This window comes from Rhipicephalus microplus, chromosome 1, assembly GCF_043290135.1.
Source record: "Rhipicephalus microplus isolate Deutch F79 chromosome 1, USDA_Rmic, whole genome shotgun sequence".
In the NCBI taxonomy this organism is placed as follows: Eukaryota; Metazoa; Arthropoda; class Arachnida; order Ixodida; family Ixodidae; genus Rhipicephalus; species Rhipicephalus microplus.
The window spans coordinates 81,803,487-81,819,331 of record NC_134700.1 but is presented as its reverse complement, the minus strand read 5'-3'; the positions used below and the strand labels follow the sequence as shown (position 1 = coordinate 81,819,331).

Genomic DNA, 15,845 nt, shown 5'->3' with positions numbered 1-15,845 from the left:
GCCACGGTCTTTTCATGTTTTAACCGCTGACTGTGTTACTTCCAGGTCGGGTACCGAAGAGGAGTACGATGAAAAAGAAAGGCTGCTACAAGAGATATGCAGCCTCGCAAGAGACTTCGGCTACAAGAACAAAAGCCGTAAAGCGCAGTCCTCTGCGGGTCAAAGGGTCAGTGGGGTTGTGACCAGTGACACTGCCGCTGCTACCTTGGTGCCAGCGTCACAAGTCACTTCAGTACGTAGTGACAAAGACAACCGGTAGCTCTTTTGAGCAACAAGATGAATACAAAAGGACATAGGACAAAGGAACATCTGGTCAGTGTGAACTGGAGATCATTGGGAGGGGCCTTTCGTCCTGATTTGGACATATAATGAGCTGACGATGGTGGTGCAAATGTCATATGTTCTGGGAAATGTTATTATGCCTCTTATCTGTAATGTCAGTCATTACACATAACGCTGTATGAGTGAGGGGAAATGTACGTATGCGAAAGGTAACTACGCACAGGGGTAGCTCCTTTGCACGCTTTTCGCTACTATCTACTGATAGCTTGGTTTCGCAGCTTTTATTAAGTACAAAGAACAAATGCATTGTTAGTAAATGATTGCTCTTCACATATGTGTCATTGTGCAATAAATGTTTAATAGGGGTAATGCTTCTGAAACTGTATGATTGAAACACAATCTACTCTATCCCACTGCCCAGAGCCACTGAGTGCAGATGCAACTTTCGACGACGCACCTCAAAGTGCTGCAGACCTACGGGAGAGAATTTCACAGGGCACTGACATAGCCGCAACACCTGGCCACTCGGACGAAACCACGACCACTGCTAATAACCAGTGGCAAGAGGCATCAACAAATGCGGAAGACAGGCCTGATACTGCAGGAGCTGCCCAAGTTGTGCCTAGTGAGTACATGGCTGCATTTTACAACCAAATCTATTACTTTGCCCATTACTCTGTAATCATCACCTTGTAGCGGAATAAGTGAACACACTTGACTGGTACTCACTCAACCACTGAAATGACATATAGCTGGGCTCATGGCAACTCATACAAGAAATCCCACTGCGCATGCAGTCTGTGATTTGACTACAAAAAATCACTCGTGCACGCTTAGGTGAACAACAGGGAACGGACTCTGTTATATCTTTATTGGGACTACCTTACAATCATATCATGTTCAACATATTCATGTTTCATCCGCTCTGGCCAATGGACCGCTACTGCGTTTGAAATCGATGGCGCTGAGTGACTAGACTCACAATTCAGGCAACGGACTACCATTCATATTTCTGTCAGTATCAAATTTTTTAACATGTACCAAAATTTAGTGTTCATTTTTTTGTCACTGATGCTCGTTTCTGCCTGGTTTGAAATAAATGATGCTCCAAACTAACTGCAAATAAATTTAAATTTACAGGAAGACGCAGGGCTCAAGGAGTGACGGCTAGTGCGGACTACGAATTCATCGAGAAGAGGTGGAGACACGAGAGGGCCCTGAATGATAAGGAGCACGCGCTTGAGATGGAGCGTCTGGCCGTCGAAAAGCTCCGAATCGAGCGAAAGCAAGAACGCTCCGAGAAAAGGCACGAGCTGAAACAAGACAGAACTGAAAGAGAGCTGCAACTGAGAGAGCGGGAAATGGAAATTCGCGAACGCCAGCTGCAAGCACAACTCGACGAAGCGAGCCAAAGAGAGCAGCTGTCGAGATTCTACAAGGCTACTCAAGACGCGATACGCGATACTCAAAATGGTAGAAACGATTTGTGATAATTTGGCCAAGTAAAAAGCGTGTAAATAACATTCGGCTGCATTCACGAGAAGGCAGACTAAATAATGTAACGGGGCTTCTGGCTGGGCTGTAAATCCAGCTCGCGACCTCAAACTTAATTTTATTATGCGAACATTTCAGTGTTGCAGAGAAGACACTTCGACATTATGTACCTGAATTATTACAGTTGTACAGTTTAGCATTATGTTTTGTTTCATGTCAACAATTTATACTTGAAAATAAAGGAAGAAAAGCATTTATTTTATGAGCGTGCATGCTTGACCTGGATTTTGAAACGTTCTCGTGGTGGCGTGCTCGTACTTTTACACAAAATAGCTGATCGAGGTTTAAATAGATTCTGTTGCACTTCACTTAACGACTGGCAGGGCTCAAGTAATCTTGCAGGCAAGGTGGCTGCACATCAAAATATTTAGACACTTGGTTACCATACATACAAGCATGACAGTTGGTCAGGATAACAGCTACCCTGTACATGCGTGGTACGGCCTGAAGTAGTATCTTCTGTTTTTTTTAAAGTCAACAAATGCGAATTCTGAGATGACTTTTCCAAATCCCCACTCAACAGACTGCCTGACCGCACTCATGGATGAATTGAACTCTTGTTGGGCGGCTGTCAATGCTGCTCCTCCGTAGGGCTTCATAAGCAGTGAGCGGAGAGGATAGGCTGGGTCGCCGTATATAACGAATTCCTTGTCCAGTGCCAATGCTTCCAGCTTTTCATACAACTGGCTGTCCCGAAGAATGCCTGAAAACAATCAGTTCCATATAGTAAATCATCCTTCAATGCATTCAACACAGTTCGACTACAAGAACAACGAGTACCCGCATACGTTGTAGGATGCTTCTGCGATTGTAATGGAGTGACTATATCTGTGTATGTGGAACTGACTAATGAACGGCCCGACCAGATTTCCTTGAACGTCATGTATAACGTTCTGATGGAACATAACTCACCAGCATCATGCCTTCGTCTCGGGTATGGTCCATCCAGCTGGCAGATGAGCCCATTTGGGCACATCAAAGACTGGTATTTGAGCATATGTAGCCTGTTGTGCCCGGAAAAGTACAGGCGCTGGTCTTGCGAAGGTCGGCATATGGGGCGCGCTGTACCATCGATAAATGCCCAGCAGTTTTTCACAGGAGCACGTTCACGATGAACAGCCTGAGGCAAACAAATATCAACATGAGAACGGGCACTAATGCGTTCAATCTCGAAGTGCTAAAGAAAGAAAATATAACTTACCTCGCTCATAGCCTCCAAGTCCGAATGTTTGAGCCATGGGTGAGTGTTCATATTATTCAGGAGGCAACCGAAGTTCTTTTCGATGTGGTAGAGTACTTTGTTCGATACGCTCGACACTACAGAATAGTGACGTCCAAAATATTCTTGGAGGTCACACAGCCTGTTTGGATAGGCAAGTCTACGGAGGCATTTGCATAGGGCTTCTGTGGCCGTTACCCTCACTCCCTGAGCACTTGTGATGTACTGCGGCATCTTCAGGGCATGCACGAGCACTGGAAAGTCAGCTTTTTTGAAGCGAAACTGTCGTCGAAAACACTGACTCGACATTGAGTTCAAGTTTAGTAGGCCGCCTCGCGATGCATGAGTGCCGCAGCATGAGTGCCTCTATGTCCTCCCAACTCAGGTGCGCCAAGCAGTGGGGGCCCCAAAGAATACTTGCTCTCACCATTGTCGAGGAGATTTCGCCGTACCTACCGCACGGCAGGTGAGAAAGCGCGAACGTTTGGCAGTCGTACTCGCGTGGACGTTCACAAAACGTTTTGAGTGGCTACAGCTACGGTATCGTACTATGGCCTTTATGTGGCTTAAAATATGGCCATAATCTGGCTATAACACTTGGATTGGCTCACATTGGCTATAAACACCATGTGCTTCTATTTTGATCTACCAGATGGCGCAACACGCTTCACGCTCGTTACGTACGCGGGTACTACGGCGTACTAAAAGCCGACTAGTGGCAAACGACGCCACGTAACGCAAGGCGCTTGCGTGATGCGTACGTAGCACCATTCCGCAGTACTAAAACTCTCTAATGTCCTGAAACAATTTGTGAACTGTTTAACTACAAGTGCCTTTGTGAATGTCGTAACATCTGGTAGACTGAGTCCTCCACAGCTTTTTGGGAGCTTAGGGAACTTTTGTTGAACTTTTGGTGTCTTCCCGTCCCATAGGAAGGCTCCAACCAATGACGCAAGGCGGCTCGCAAAATGTTTGGGTATGAGTGCAAATTGCCCGATATAAAAAGCATGTGCGTATGCTTTGGTTTTCACCACTGTCACTTTGGCGTCAAGTGACAAATTGAAGTCAGTGGCTTACGCGAAGACCTGCATGGCTCGATGTACGGCGTCCTCCCAATTTCTTTTGGCCACCTCCCCGTCTTAAAAGTATACCCCGAAGACTTTGCTGTTCTATGCATTCAGGAAAGCACCCGATAAAGTGGCATATTCTTCGAACAGCTACAAAAAAGCGCGGTAACTGGCTTGGTTTCGCACGAACACAGAGATGTCATCCGCATACGCGGTGATGCTAACTGATTCCAGACCTGTCATTGGAAAGCCCTGAATATTAGGGCACTTTGCCACTTTCGTAAGGAGAGGATCTATGGAAGGAACAAAGAGCACCGGTGCAATTGGGTATCCCCGGCGAACACCTCTTGATACTGGAAAGCTTGCTGTCTCCACGCCGTTGATGAGAAGTCAGCTGGTCATGTTGGTGTGTAGAAGCTTTATACAGCGAACGTACTGCTCAGGCAAACCAAACTTTCTAAGTACGCAGTATAGGTAGTCATGTTGGACCCTGTCAAAGGCCTTTGCTGGATCAAATGACACGAAAGCACCGGTAACGTTTTTGGCGTTGGCATAGTAGAACAAATCGCTTATCAGAGTAAGTGTTTGAAAAATTGACTTACCCGGCACTGCACACGTTTGCGTGGGTGACACTATATTGGGCAGAAAAGGTTTTAGCCTCAAGCCAAGGACCGTAGCTACGAGTTTGTAGTCCGTGTTAAGGAGGGTTATCGGCCTTCATGACCGTGGATCATCAGGATCCATGCTCTCCTTTGGCAGCAAGACTACACGGCCCTCACTGAAAGACCTCGGCTTTTGCCCATCAACAATGAACACGTTAACCATGTCCGTAAGTGCGTCGCCTAGGACGTCGAAGAAAGTTATATAAAACCCCGTCAGTATTCCGTCTCGACCTGGAGCCGTGGTAGTGATCATTTTCCTCAAGGCTTGCCAAACTTCATCTTTCGTCACCTCAGCGCAGAGCATATCAGACGCATCAGGACACGGCGTGGGCAAGCCTTCGCAAAATTCTGCAATTCTTTGATGCTGGTTGCTGTCTTTGGAGCGATGATCTGCAGAGCAGAGCCTTTCAAAATGCGCCCTAAAGACTTCCTCGATTGATTTGATATCTGCGACGATGCTCCCACACTCTGTCCGTGCTGCACCGATAATACTGGGCTGGTGTTTCTTCACCCCTACTCGCTGTGCGTATGCCAAGTTACCTAGTTTATCCGTAGGCAGGTGCAGTTCCTCTGCGTGTTTAAAAGCCCCGGACCTTGCCCTCAACAAGAGGTCGTATTGAGCCTCTTTGGCCCCAGTGTACTCTTGAACTGCGCCGGTCAGATTACCTGCGCGCTCAACGATTTAAATACGCCTCAATGTTTCATTCATTTGGGATGTTAGACGTGCATGGCGCATTTCCCCGGCCTCTTGCACAATCACACGCCATCTGGTCTTCAAGGGATCCCATGCTGTCGGCGTAATTTGCGGTTTGTCTTCCAAAGACGCATAGATATTCATGCGCATTTCGGATACCGAAACTTCACCATTTAAAATTGATGAATCCATTCGCCACAACTTGGAGCAATGCCTTCCCAGCTGGGCCTTCAATGTGAACAGCACTGGCATGTGGTCGCTAAGCTTGCGTTGCCCAGACGCTAAAGAAATGACATCGCATGTCTCTAAATTTTCAACGAGCTCGTTAGGGATATATACTCTGTCAGTTCTGCTCAGAGACGTACCCTGAACGCGCGTGGCTCCAAAGGTGTTCCCGTGAAGCGTTGTCCATGTATCGATCAGCTTCAACTCTCTACATATTTTCTGCAACTCTTTCGAATGGTATGTGCTTTGTCCTTGACTAGGGCCTCGAACATCTCGAATTGAATAAAAAACACAGCTGAAATCACCTAACAATACGCACGGTGCTGAATTTATCAGGAATAACCTTGCACCTCTAAAGAAGTCATTGGCAAAGAAGTCATCCACGGGCGCGTAAAAGTTGGTGAATCGGATTCGCCGGTCGTTTATCCACATGTCCACCGCAATAACACAGCCTTCTGCATCGAAGAGGCAATGCGCACCCCGCCTGAACCTCGGATTGAGAAACAGGACACCGGTGCCATGTGACGGCGTCTGTGTTAAGGAGAAGAAGGCTTCAACCGAAAATCTAGTACGGAATGTCATGATGTCGTGCCGTGTTCGAAAGTTCGTTTCTTGCAGAAAAAGCACGTCGACCCCGAGCGAGCGCACAAGGTTCATCATCTCCTGTTGTTTTACAAGATCTTTGAAAGCACGAACATTGAAAGTCATGAAAGATGGCCTATCCATTTAAAATAAATTGAGGGGGAAACTAAACAATCATTTTTTATCCTTTTTTTAACAGCGATCCGTAAGAAACGGCACTGCCTCTCCTGTGTCAAGCGGCAGTGGAAGAAGTCTACGTGATGATACTCGAAGGACTGGCACTGAGATTTACTCACGCGCACTGATAGAACGGACCCAGTACGCAACACCAATAATAAAAGAAATAGTACACGCAGCATGCAATGTAACTCACTGGCTGCAATTACTATAACAGGACATAGCCACCACGGCATAGAGCTCACAAATTGGCACATGAAGGTTTCATCTTTATTGCCATTAACATATGGAATACTAAACAGTTTGCATGCATCAGAGACAACAGATGCATAGTGGTTGTACGGCTGGGAAGCAAGCATTACAACGGTAAAGATAACAGGAAGCAGAAAGAATGGATGTGGGCAGTACAAATTAAAAAAAAAACATTGAGTCCTCACCCGCATCAGGTGATAGATCTCGGTTTGGCGAATCCACTCAAAGCTTTTTGGATGTTCCGGAGGTGGTGACATCACTTTCACTGCTTGAACTACCAGGCTTGGTGCGGCGCTGAGAGTTTGTGGCTCTAGACAACTTGTCGGTAGAACACGTATTTTCAGGAGACAAAGATACCGATCGTGAGGCTTGCGAAAATCTGTCATTCCTTAATTTTCGTGATGGTGACCGGCTCCAACGATGTCTGGATGTGTTGTTTGATGCTTCTTCTTGGGCCTGTACAGTGTGTGTGCGAGGCGTGTTAGGTTTCCTTGAAGACGCGGTCTTTACTTCTTTCGTGGACGTCGTCTTCACGCTACCTTCCAGGCGCACAGGTGGCCGTTCATGGAATTCGTCACTTGCACTCAGAAGGTCGGAGCGATTTTCCCGGTTGGCCAGCGCTCCGAGATGCTTGCGACGCTTCCTCCAGCGGTGATGCGTTCGAGGATTGTTCGTTTTCTGTGGCCTTGAGTTCCTCTATTGAAAACTTAGCAGACGCACTCGGCGTCTCTATAGCGTTGCTGGGATCCTGTGACGACGTTGTGGGAGATGACAACACTGCGGTGTCCCCAGTCAGCGCAGAAACGTCGTTGTCACTCGTTGTGCATGGCGACGCGGCATCAACGCCGCTGGCGACGCGGCATCAACGCCGCTGGCGTCTTCTGTCTTGGCGTCATAAAATCCTGTGTCTGTTGCGCTGTCTTCATCCCAATAATCTGGAATCTTCTGTGGCCGTGGCTTGGCTTCGCATTGCAAAACTTCCATGTGCCTGGAGGTTCCAATTTGGGTTGTTCTCTTCTAAGCACTCTCCCCAAGTTCTGGGAGTTCTTTCAGTGGCTGTGAGGTGCTCTGCGCTGCGTCTGCGTATGACTTGGAACGGAAGCAATCTTTCGTCGCGCGGTCCCCATTACAGCGTTTACACTTGGACACACAATCCTCAGATGAATGGCCGAAGGTGCCACATCGTTGACAGAAAGATGTTGTGCAAGAAGCCGCTACATGACCTTCTGTGCTGCAGCGTGCGCATACTCTACGCATACCACGATACTCGAGCATCACATGGTGACCTTGAATTGATAGGAAGTTAGGGGCGGGCTTGGCCATCTCGATTCGGATGATGCGGGTACCAGTGTAAGTTGATTGATGCCTTTGCAAGGTAACAAATGTGATACCCTTCACTTTTCCGTATGGCTGAAGAGCTGAAATAACTGCGTCATCTGACACGTACGGCGGGAGGCGGAACACACTGACTTGTACGCTTGGCGCCCGGACTGCCTAAACTTGTACCTTGTGACCTTGTAACTTGAATCCTTGGTTTACCATCAACTTGGTTGCTTGTGCAGCCGACCGAGCCGCAACTAGGAACTTCGAAGCTCCGAGGTGTTGCAGGAACAGCACCCCTTCACTGCCCATGACGTCTTCGAGGCCATCGATGATCCCGTCGACGGACGCTGTCCTCTCCGGGACGGTAAAGTGGAAGCAGTGCTCCTTGAGCGGGAACGCCGCAGGCCTTGACGCCATCCTCGCTGGTCCCGGCAAGGGCCGACGATGATGGGATCAGGCCTCAAAAAAAAAACTGGCTGGCAAAGTCGCGAGCAGACACCCGGCAGCAACGCCGCCGGGACGCTGACCGCGTTGAAGGCTGGAATGCCGATGCTCTTTATAGCGGCACCAGTTCGTCCCTCGTAGCCGTTGTAGCGTCTAAGAGTATAAGTAGAAGTATAAGATTTTGACCTCCAAGGTGGTGCCGGTGAGAGCTATCTTCTGTGGATTGTTGAACAATAAAAAATAGTGCTCAATGTACTTGCCAATAGCTGCTAATGGGGAATTAGAGACAGGAGCATTCGGCTTTTAGTTAACGCGCACGCTGCGATTCCGATTGGCGGCCATTGGCATGTACATTGAGTACAAGCTGACAGAAAAAGGTTGCTACGTTATACACGCTGGGCGTAACCTCCTTGGTTTTAGAAAGATATTTAGCGAGCGTTGGGCCGCAGTGCCAAGACTACACTGAACTAGTATATACCTTCAACTCGAGGTGGTTAAAGGAGGGAAGTAGACCCGAAGCGGAAGCCGTAAAAACTGTGCGTGTGCCACCTTTCATTTAGTCCTTGTAATGTCCGCTGGATGGGGGTGCTTCTATAAGGGGAATATATGATCAAAGGATGCGAGATGGTGGTACTTGTAGTGTTGAATAGATGAGCGGACACACAGACAGATACATGGATGGACGCAAGAACGGATGCAGGGGCGGATGCAAGGACGAACGCAAGGATGGACACACGAACAGACGCACGCACGGATGGGTGGATGGACGCATGGACGGTCACACAGAGGGACGCGTGGATGGACGGAAGCAAGAAAGAATCGACGGACGAATTCTTCACCCCCTCTCCATCATTCACTCCGTGGATATGCTGCCAATTTTTTTTCTAACACACTCGTCAACATGGGCATGAACATTTGGATGATTTCTGGTTCCCGAACCACGGCCTAGCCACCTCTTTCAGGCGTACGTGAACGTGCAGTGGCTTGTCTTAGTTGTTTGAATGGTTGCTATTGGTGACCCAGTCTTCCAGTCAGTCTTACAGGTCTTCGAGGGATGATCTGCCAAGTACGGCGGCTCTCAGTACCATCGTTCAAGCACTCTGGAATGGAGTGCTGGGTTATTTTGTATTATCTGGAAGGAGCCCGTAATCTGGCAGTAGTGATTAAATAGTCAACGTCGCGCTGAATGAACGACCACACAGAGAAAGAAACACACATCGATACCACGGCCGCTTTAGAGGGCTCTTATTTCTTTTGTGTCCCTGCCACTTTTCGTCCTATTTCATCAAGGCATGCATCAACTACTCCAACAGCGAGTTGTCTGGCAGTAGTCCTTGCTGCCTGTGGTTTGTTAGACAATGGAGGATGTCTCTAGCGTATTCTTATTGACAGCTTGGGCTACGTGATCAATGCTTCGGGGTGTTTCTAGAACATAAAGAAAATAGTATCTCCACAATATCTCCCATGAACGAGGCATTAAAAAAATCGTAGGTATATCCACGAAGTGAACGATGGCAAGTGGGGCGAAGCTAATGGACGGCCGGACGGACACACGGAAGGATGGACACAGGGATGGACGGATGTACACAAGGACGTAAGCACAGGCGGATGGACGGATGGACGCAGGGACAGATGCGCGAATGGACGAATGCGCGGATAGACGGACGGATGCATGGATGAACGGATGAACGCACGGGCGGATTGATGGACGCAAGGACGGACGGAAGCATAGCCAAACGCAGAGACGGATGGACGTATAGACGAGCGCACGAACGAACGGCCGTAAGCACAGATAGACGCATGGACGTATGCCCGAATGGACCGACGCACGGATGGAAGGATGAACGTACGATTGAACGGATAGATGCACAGACAAACGGACGGGCGGACGCATGGATGGGCGGAAACAAGAACGAACGGAAGGGCGGAAGCGCGAACGGACTGACGGACACTTCGCCCCACTCATCATCGTTCACTCGGTGATTATGCTGTGAATTTTATTTTTTCTCATACTACAAGTACCGTCCTCTAGTATCGTACAATGTGCATTTGTCAGCAGATATGCATTTCGTTTTATGTAGAAGCACTGCCCTCCAAGGCCAGCTCAAGTACTAACGATAAGTGGCTACCTACAATTACGACGGAACGCTCAGCTCACGCCTTCAGTAGCTTCGCCCCTAAAAATAAACGACAGCAGGGCTGCTAGTTCTGAACAATCGAAAACAATTGCAAAGCTTCCCAAACATAACTTTGTCGTACTCTGTTTGGGAAGTTTCGCTTTGGCAACGCTGAGGCGTCACGCACCGCATCCTTTGTCCTATACTGCACCTAATAAAAGTGCGCAAGTGCTTACGGTACCAGTTGCTCTTGTCAGTGTTGTGTGGAAGAGTCAAATCGAAGAAAGCCGGGTAATGGGTGTCCCGCCGGGAACGAGACGCCAACGAGGCCCTTCTTGGCGCAGAGCGTGTGTTACAAGCGCTGCCCAGATTTCAATCGTCGTGACGTCAGGACACAAATGATAAATAATATTGCCGTTCTGCACATTCCAACACGTTTAAAGTGCAATGAAAAATGTCATTAAGCCAGAAGATATAGCAACCTTCCAGTGATTGGATTGGATTGGATAAACTTTTATTTGGTACTCCAAAACACAGATCACTGTGTTGCGGGCAGCTCCCACGTGGGGACTGAGATGCCACGCTCCTCAGCGATGGGTGTTTCGAAGCTCCTGTGAACATCACACATGCTTCTCACAGCTAGTGTATTCAGGTGATTGCGCCTGAAAAAGATGTATGTACGACATAATTTCCTTGCTAGCGATAAAGTATGAACGAAGCAGAGTGCTTTCTGGTAGAATATACACTTAAGAATACTAATACTAGCTATATCACACTCCATTATCCGCGATCTTTTGTTCCTTCATCTCGGTGTGAGTTTGTGCACGCCAACATTTCACTTATACGCAGGCCCTTTTTCGCAGCGTATATTTTACTCTAGTGAGATACCATGAACACCCTTCTGCTGCCATGCAACTATGGGCATTCATCGAAGCATGAAATATGAGCAAGTGAGGAGAAATATTGTTATCAGTTTTGCAATGTGCCCCTAATGGGCCGTCTCCTACACCAAAAAAAGTGCATGTTAAGGATTAAAATAACAGCTTGTACAGTTAGCTGAAAAGAATAAGTTATATTTATTCTCTTATTGACTTAAAAGATAGTACAATCCCAGTTTGGCCCAGGCAGGAGGGACAAAATTGCAAAGGAAAACACAAATTGAACATGGCGAAAAAAGTAAAGATTTGCTCGAATGAATTCATGTGTAACTTCAGTGTGGTACATTAGAAAGCAATCAGGACGATTTATTTAGCTGATTCAAAAAATTATAATATCAGTGCGCTCCATTCGGTTATGATGTGGTTTGAGAAAAAAAGAAAACTTGAAGGTGCTCTTTTTTGATACGGAAATAAGGATTCATGGCTATGATATCTGGTCAATGTTCGTTCTAACGGTCTTAGATCTGATACAGGTTCAAAATACAGTTTGTTATTTTTTAGAAGAAAAATAATTGTAAGCCCAAGTATTTTATGCTCTTATTTTAAAGTTTTGAAAGCACTGGTATCTATTAGACTTGTTGGTGAGATGCAACGCTAATTAGAAAAATAGGTCTAAGTCTAATACCTTTCCACAGCACCATTTCAAGAGCATTAGTGTTGCGGTTAAATTGAAGATTCCAGATGGTGCAAGCGTATTTAGACTTAGGCCTGATTAATGCTTTTTATGAATCAAGTTCGGTATCTTGGGGTGCCTGTTTTAGCTTGTGTCGAAGAATAAAATATTTGTGAAACAAAAGGGCACAAATGTTAGCAACGAATGAATTCTAATTGGATTGTTATTTATAGTCACACACTAGATATTTATATTTATTCACCTAATTCAAGAAAATAACTGGGTGACTGTTATAGAACCGTTTATGTTTTTGCTTGGTTGTACGCACGAATGCTGTTTTTATTGCATCTATTCTCGTGTCTCGATGTTTGCACCATGAATGAACGTTATGGAGGTTACTATGCAGAAGTTCCTAGTCCTCTCAACAATCTTATGATTCAGTTTGCAGTCGTTTGCAAGTAGACGACTTTCAATGCGCCCCGTGATAACGTCAATGATGTCAGTATTAAAACCGCCAGGGCTGCGCGGAGTGCACAGCACTTCACATTGAAAGCTGGAGAAGCGCACGTTTCTCGAGTATTTTTTATACTTTTTTCGGGTAATAGCAGCAATAACGCTTGTTAGGTGCCCTCTCTTTCATAAATAATATTTTGGTGTAAGAGGAAGGCATCCTCTATGCAATCTTTATTCGATAATCAAAAAAGCGTCTAAAATTCGATAATCAAAAAAGGAATTGCCCCTAACCAGTTTACATTTTGTGACGCCTCTTGTAATTCTAAAACACTTTATTACACAAAAAACACAATTTCTACCGATATAAAACATGCCTATGGTGAGTTTGTCAAGGAGTTTCAAGCACCGGCGTAGCTTAGTGGTTGAACACTGGGCTGGAACGCAGGGGACCCGGGTTTGAATCACGGTATGTCTTGTGTTTTTAGGGGCGAAGCTCCTCTCGCCAAGGGTCGTACGTGCCGTATCGTCGTAGTAGCCATTTTCAAGGTTATAAAAGTGCATCGCATATCAATAAAAACAGCGTTACAGCATATAGATGAAGTGAAAGATGATGAGTGGAGCGAAGCGTCCATCATTCCATCCGTGCGACTGTGAGTCTCTCTGTGAAGAACTTTGTCTCACTCGTCATCGTTCACTTCGTGGATATGCTGTGATTTTTTTTAACTTCACGTGATAGTGGTCATCACCACCGGCAGCGGACAACTACAGTGCAACGACCGTTGTTGTGGTCTCACAACAGGTTTCGCTGTAAAAAATCAAGAACAGGAGGGGCCCCAGTCCACCATCTTGTATCTCCCCCGAAGCAAATGCCAAATGACGTGAGAGCTGACGATTTGGCGATGAGGAATGATGTGGAAGGAAAAAAAATGATGGTCATATGAAGTAACCAAAGCCTGCTTAGTGAGAGAGTGTATTGCGAAGCACATGCCGTTTAACATGTTGTCACTTCATTAGTTGTGAGTTGCATAACAGAACTGGAATGTGTCAAGGACACATGTGAAGATTTATATTCTCAAGGAAAAGTGTCAATGTGCAAAAATAATTTGATCATATGCGTTGAATCTGTTGAAGCTTCTTGCTTAATGAACTTGTTCGATCCGCTCGTTATCTCGATTACTATATACTGCGATAGTGTTTATAGTTTATAGTACACACAATCCTTACTGTTGAGAAATTTCTGCCACGGTAAAATGGTTCTTCTTTTGTCATCACTACAATTGCGCTGTTTATTTTCACGATGAATCCATACCAAGTCACCCACTTTTCAGTACTAAACAGAGAAGGTGTGGTTGATGAAGAACCTAGTGTTCTAAGTGATTATTTCCAAAGGAACAATAAATGGAGTTGATCCTTTCCAACCCCAATATAATTTTGAGACACGCCGTACTGGAAGGCTCAGGAAATGTCGACCATTTGGTGCACTTTAACATGCACTCTGAGTATCCGGTTCACAAGCATCTTCGCCTCTACTGAAAATGCGTTTCATTAAAATATCAGTTATGATTATAGTCACCCCCCCCCCTTATGATACAATAGTAACTTCACTGTCCTCCAAAGCTGCCCGAATGGCCGTACACAAGAAAGCACACTTCTGGTAGTGTATCGAAATTTTATGCTTTTGTTTCTTTTTTAACCCATGTGCTTGTGCAAAAAAATTACGAAGAACCATTAGGCCGCACCTCAATTTCGCAGTTTTGTTGTAAAACAGACCACTTTAAATATTTTCACGTTTGCGTATTTGGCAATACATTCATTTTTATGCACACAGAGAGCTTAGCAAAGTTCTTGTATCAATTAGGGAAGGCAATTTGTGGCAAAGCACAAAGGGTTGCTTGCCAACCTGCTTATGGACGAGACATTGTATCATGGAAACACGCCACTGTATGTCACTCTGCACGGCAATGAATATTTCATGCATCGCTCCAGACAACACAAATACAAGCTCAGAACGTTTACAGTATGCCTCCTTCAAGACATAATGAAGCCCTTAAAAACTCATGTTATGGTACTAATATGGATGGCAATAATCAAGCCATCTTGCCCGTACATATAACAACCTCAACCCACCCTGAAAACAACAATTTATGACTCTTCAAATACACTGCAACAAGCAAGAGAGATGTCACGGTAGGCGACTATGTCAGTAAAACAGCAGATTCTGTAATGAATTCCATTTATTTTGACTGTAATTAGTCACGGATTGCTATCAGCACAGCTTTGTCAGGCGTTCAAGTACGAGTATTCTAAGAAAAAAGTCACAGCTTTGCCGCAAAGACGTAGCAATGAACGCAATGGCAACAAATTGAAAGTTCACGCACCGAATGGCAAGCAGATCAAAACATGCCCTTCGTTTATGACAAACAAATGACGCATGAAACGTACTCGCAGGTACAGATGAACACAAATAAGCATCTCATTTGTTGCTTCGCTGTGTCTGAAAATGAAAAGCACGTTTTTTTCACAAACGAAGACTGCGCAACGTTTTCTGTGACTTTTGTGCGCCCGGTAACTGCAACAGAATCATTCCGAAGAAAGCCCAAGACCAGCCGCGACGTATGATTGTCCCCACCGCCAGATAAGCGTGCGCGCACGGTCCACCATGCTCCATCCGCACGTTTGATACCGCACGCCAGAGTCTTTTTCTGCATTATTTTTCTTTCTTGCGTTTTCACATATATAGATGCGTGTTTATATACGGTGAGTGAGGCGACGTCGATGCCAGCAGCAAAATGTAGTTCAGAGTGTTCACATAACTGATCTTGCAATGAAAAAATATTGAATCAGTCATTACAACTCAATCTTCAGAATCACGTTTGAAATATTCCTCAAAAGTTGGACGCAATATCCTCCTGACCACGTAAGTCTTGCCAAATGCACTCAGTAGTGTTGGACACTCCGCTCTGACTATTAGTGCACCCAACCCGGACATGAAGCTAACTTGGCCGAGGTAGATTTGTGACAAGTGCGACGGCTGCTTGATGAAAAAAAAGCAGATCCCACGTACAGTGAGAATCAATGATATGCGAATAACAAATTAGGAAGGACGATAGGTGAACTTAAAAGCAGCGCAACGTTGAGATGTTGAGGTTTATTATGCCGTACACGACTTCCATGCCATGTTTATCATGTTTGGAAGTTTTATTTACCTTCGTCATCCATTAAACGTCACTCGATACCAAGTTT

At 45.9% G+C, this 15,845-nt stretch overlaps 1 protein-coding gene and 1 pseudogene across 1 annotated transcript in view; both read right to left on the bottom strand.

The window, feature by feature from the left end:
* Positions 1-15,845, bottom strand: part of LOC142765458 (uncharacterized) — a 141,865-nt gene that overhangs the window by 85,793 nt on the left and 40,227 nt on the right. The window lies entirely within an intron of this gene.
* Positions 1,800-3,485, bottom strand: LOC142768385 (uncharacterized; annotated as a pseudogene).